The sequence below is a fragment of the Lycium barbarum genome, chromosome 3 (assembly GCF_019175385.1).
Source record: "Lycium barbarum isolate Lr01 chromosome 3, ASM1917538v2, whole genome shotgun sequence".
NCBI lineage: Eukaryota > Viridiplantae > Streptophyta > Magnoliopsida > Solanales > Solanaceae > Lycium > Lycium barbarum.
The window spans coordinates 108,899,846-108,905,845 of record NC_083339.1 but is presented as its reverse complement, the minus strand read 5'-3'; positions in this window follow the sequence as shown (position 1 = coordinate 108,905,845).

The following is a 6,000-nucleotide window of genomic DNA, read 5'->3' as shown; positions in this document are numbered from 1 at the left end:
CTCGTTGACCGAGTCAACCCCCGATATCTCAATTCCATCTTTTCTACCTAAACCCCAAAATACATCCGAGTACATTGGGAACCGAACCAGATATACATATAAGTTCTAAAAGCCCATCCGGACCTCTCGAAATCGATGAATTTTTTAAAAAGGTCTGTTTACCCAAAAGTCAACTTTGAGTCAACTCTTTTTTGCTTTAAGCCTAAATTTCACAAAAAGTCACCTAAATCAAATCTAAACACCTCAGGAAGCGTGTCAATTGTCCCCTCGGGTAGGGTTAAAAGGGCCGAAAACGCAATAACGATCAAACGGGTCGTTACAGTGACATAGCTAGTAATTTCACTAAAGCAAAGAAAATATGGAATGAATTGGATGCTTTAAATACCTTTGATCACTGCTCTTGTGACTGCACATATGGTAGAAAGATTAAAACTATTAAGTATCTTCAAGATAGTAAGGTAATTCAATTATTAATGGACCTTAATGACACTTACTCAGGGGTTAAGAGCAGTATCTTAATCCTAGACCTTCTTCCCTCTGTTGGACATGCCTACTCTCTGCTTGTACAAGATGAAAAGTAGAAAGAAGTGCAAGTTTCAGCACACAACTCTGAGGCTTCTTTCTTGGTTACAAACCAAAAGTTCAACAACAACAATCCAAAATCACCAATGACATAAAGATTCTCTGGAACACCAGGAAAATTCATACCAAACTTTGACAAAAAATATGAGAAGCAAAAAGGAGGAATGTTCTACATAAACTGTAAGATGACTAATCATCTTGAAGGAAATTGATACAGTTTGATAGGTTTCCCAGCAGATTTCAAATTCACAAAATCAAAGAAGAACCAATATCCTGCTCAGTATAACAATCAGTATGGTAGTAACAATGGTTCAACTAGTGGAAAGCAATACAACAACAATATGCAGATTTTAGGTTTTAATATTGTGAAAGGACCTATTCCAACAAATATGTTGTCTCAGATTTTTCAACTACTTCAAGAGATGAATCTTGGACAACAAAGCAATTCAAACACTGATGTCAACACTTCTGCCAACTGTGCTGGTATAATCACACCTTGTTTCAATCCTAGTTCTTTGTCATTTTTATCCCAAGTTGATTCATCCTCTTGGATACTAGACTATGGTGCTTCTGAACATATGACATATAACCTCAATCTCTTAACCAACCTTACTCCTTTATCTATGGCTTTGTATGTTAATTTGCCTAATTCTCAAAGGTGAAAAGTCACTCACAGAGATAATGTTAAGATATTTCCAGATCTAATCCTGCATAATGTTCTTTTTGTCCCATATTTCAAGTTTAATTTACCTTCTGTACACAAGTTCACTATTCAATTTGACTGTTTCTTGTTTTTCTTTTCTTGTGGTGCTATTTTCAAGGCCCCTTCAATGAAAAGGGCAGTGATTCTTGGGGAGGTTAGAGATGGTCTTTATCTACTCAAGTACAATCCTATCAAGTCCAGTCTAATCAAGTCAAATCCAATCAAGGCAAGCCAGTTTTCTTTTCAGCAAAATCAAGTGCACTCAAGCACATTAGCTTCTAAGTCTTTTTGTAATCAGTTATCTAGTGATAGTACTAAGTATGTTTCTTCTTCTCAGCAAAATCAAGTGCTCTCAAGCACATTAGCTATTAATTCTCCTTGTATTCAGTCATCTAGAAATAGTACTTAGTCAGTTTCTGTTTTAAGCAATGGAAATACTCAGTCTGTTTTCATTTCTGCTAATTATATTCCTAGTATACACCTATGGCATCAAATGTTAGGGCATATGCCCATTTCTTGTATGAAGAATCTATCTAAATTTCCTTTAACTTCTCTAAATACTTTGAATCCTTGTGATATTTTTGCAAAGGCAAGACAAGCAAAACTTCCTTTTCCAGTTAGTACCATTTCCACAAAAGAAATTTTTGAACTCATTCATGTAGACACTTGGAGACCATATAAAGTAACCACCTATGATGGAAATAGGTATTTTTTAACAATTGTGGATGACTTTAGCAAAAGCACATGGACTTTTCTTCTTAAAACAAAGAGCAATGTTTTTCCCATCTTACTGAATTTTTTAGCTTTTGTTGAAAGGCGGTTCAATACCAAAGTTAAAGCCATCAGACCAAACAATGCAAAAGAATTAGGTTCTCGTATTCAACTTCAGAATTTTTATCTTCAAAAGGTATTATTCATCAAATTAGTTGTGTAGCTACCCCACAACAAAATGGGATTGTAGAAAGGAAACACAAACATTTATTAGAAACTTGTAGGGCCCTTCTTCTTCAATCCAATTTGCCTTTAATTTATTTGGGGGAGTGTGTCCTAACTGCTACCCATTTGATCAATATGTTACCATCCAGAATTTTAGAGTTCAAATCCCTTCATGAAATTTTGTTTTCCAAACCTCCAAATTATTCTTCTTTAAGGAATTTTGGTTGTCTTTGCTATGCCAACACCATATCCCAATTCAGAACAATGCTTGATCCCAGGGCCATAAAATGTGTTTTTCTTGGTTATCCTTTTAATCAAAAGGGATACAAACTTTTAAATCTTTCCACAAATAAAGTGTTTGTTTCAAGTTCATGAAGAAATTTTCCCTTTTGTTACTTCTACATCTGTTTCTGCTCCTATTTTTCCTTCTATCACACCTTTTGATTATTTCTACTCTCCTGCTTTTGAAATTTCACCTATTCATCCACCAGTTCCTAATTCCTCTGTTTCACCACCTGTTTCACCTATTGATTCACCTTCACCACCACCTTCTCCCTCACCACCTCATTCACCTGATCAATCAGCACCTCAGTCTCCTATTCCACTTAATCCTCCTTACACTACTGTTACAGATGTTAGAGCATCCTCTAGAGTGACTAAACAACCTAAGTATTTGGTTGATTATATATGTAATGTTGTATTTTTAACTGATCTTACAAGTTCCTATTTTGTAGCTCCTATTATACCTAATGTTTTCCCTTTTTTAGGTTTATCTCAAACTAATCAATATTTTCTTAATTATTTTTGCTTTACTCATGAACCTACTAGTTTTTCCCAAGCTTCTTTACACCCTTGTTGGCAAGAAGTTATGGCAAAAGAGTTTGATGCTTTGGAAGACAATCAAACCTGGAAAATTGTTGATTTACCACATCGTAAGAAAACTCTACCTTCTAAATGGGTTTATAAGATAAAGTACAGGGCAGATGGTTCAATTGAAAGGTACAAAGCAAGATTAGTTATCATAGGTGATGTGCAAAGGAAAGTTATTGATTATAATGAGACATTCTCACCAGTGGTGAAGATGACCACTGTGAGATGTCTCTTGGCAGTTGCAATCAAGAAAGATCGGTCTATTTTTCAATTAGATGTTAACAATGCTTTTCTTCATGGTGACTTACAAGAAGAAGTCTACATGAAATTGCCATCTGGTATGCCTATTTCTCATCCTAAAAAGGTTTGTAGACTAAAGTGGTCATTATATGGGCTTAAACAAACCTCAAGACAGTGGTATGAAAGACCCACTAGTGCTCTAACTTTCAAAGGATTCTCTCATTCACTCAATTATTATTCATTATTTTACAAAAGGACTTCTAATGGTGTTTGCATCATTGCAGTATATGTTGATGACATAATTCTAATAGGGGATGATGTGCATAAAATTAATTCTCTTAATGCTGAGTTTCACATTAAGGACCTTGGTCTGGCAAGCTATTTTCTAGGCATGGAACTGATAAGGGAAAAACAAGGTTTGATCATTACACAAAGTAAATTCACTTTGGAGTTACTTACTGACTTTGATTGCCTTAACAAGAAGCCTACTTCTTCACCACTTGAGCCTTCCACCAAGCTTAGATCGGATATTGGGAAATTATTGCCAAATCCTACAATTTATCGAAGATTAGTGGGGAAATTAAACTTTCTCACTCACACTCGTCCTGATTTAAGTTTTGCAGTACAACATTTAACCCAGTACATGTCAACATCTAGAATACCTCATTATCAAGCAGCAATTCATTGTCCACGTTACCTTGTGGGTACTCTAAGTTTGGGCCTTTTCTTTCAATTAGCTTCTTCATTTCAAATTAATGTTTATTGTGATTCCGATTGGGGATCTTGTCTTGATTCATGACGATCAGTTAGTGGTTATTTTGTCAACCTTGGTGGTTCTCCGATTTCTTGGAAATTAAAGAACCAGTCGTTAATTTCCCTCTCCTCCGCTGAAGCAGAATATCGTTCAATGTGTCATGTTGTTGCTGAATTAACTTGCTTGGTTCAACTACTCTCCGATCTCACCATCACCCCTTCTCTTCCAATCCCACTAAACTCAGATTGTCAAGCTGCCATCACATCACCAAAAACCCCGTCTTCCATGAATGAACAAAACATGTGGACCTTGATTGCCACTTTGTTCGTCAACAGTTCTTAGCCATATTGATTTCATTGCATTTTGTTCCATCTTCTTCTCAACTCGCCGATGTATTCACAAAACCATTTCCAAGTCTTTCGCATCGGACTTTGATTGGCAAGTTGGGGGTTCAATCACACCCCTCCAACTTGAGGGGGTGTTGGAGATGAAGACTCAATTAACGTTTCAAAGAAGGAGAAATTGTCCTCGTTTGTATCGACTTCAAGAGAGAAACATAATATTAAGGATATTGGGCTCTTAAAAGGCATTGGTCCTTCCACTACGAAAATAGATTTGAACAAGCGGCCCAGTTCTTTGGTTCTCAATAGCCCAATTTCATAATACACTCAATATTGGAATTCAGATTGTATACCTACTAAAGTTTGTACTTAGATTTCCTATTATGTCCTTTTATACATTGTAGAAGAATAAAATTAGTAATGGTACAACCAATGATGTACAGGCCAGTTGTACAATCTTTTAGGATAGAACTTTCCTTTTCATTCCTTTTACTTATATATATACCCGAATACAACAGAAGAAATACATACAGAAATTTTCTCATTACATTTTCTTTTAAATTCCTACAACAAGCAACCAATAGTTCATAAACAAGGTATCGAAATATTCTAAGGCGCCACATTGATAAATTGCATATCTCCATGTTCCTTTATAATTAAATGCTTGCGATCACCAGTGGCGTACGCTAGATTTTTCGTAATCGGTGTCACATTTTAAAGCGACAATAAATAAATAAAATATTGTAACTTCATACTAAATTTTATATATACATACATACATATATATATATATATATATATATATATATATATATATAATAGATGACACTAAACACTTTTTTATAGGGCACCAAACAATCACCAAATAACTCATTATTCATTTTCTTTTAATTTGCAAAGTCCTTCTTAATCAATTTCGTTCGCGTCTGGCGAGAGAAAGAAAGCGAGAGGGAAAAAAATAGCACAACACCATAAATTCTACTACTTTAAACCAACAAATATGCCTTTAGACAAATTGGTTCATTGCTTTATTGACATTCAAGATAGGGTTGTGCATATTGATGGTTAAACCAATAAGCTGAACCAATTATTGGGTTATTGGGTTAATGGTTCGGGTTAATGGATTACTGAATTGGATATTGGGTGGTGCCCTGTGGCTATTGGCTTATTGGGTTGGATCACGGTTTGGCCAATTTTGTTAACGGGTGAATCGATAACCATTTATTTAATTACAATTCTACCCTTCCATATATAAAGTCACTTGACTAGATTTAGGGTTTACTTGATTTTCACTTCATAAACTCAGTCTCTCAAGCAGCGATTTCAACTTCAGAAACCCTTCTCCTCCAACTCGCAAGACGCAAACCCAACGTAAACTATCTTTTACTTATTCTGCAATTTACATTGCTTTCAATTATCACTCTTGTTTATGTGGTTTTGTATTTCTCTGGTGGTGCTAGACATGTTTTTGCTAACTAATGTTATGTAAATGCCTGGAGAATGTTTCTCATTTGCCTTATGCATTGGTGTTTGCACTGACAAGTTTGATAAAATCACACTTTTAGTTGGTCCAA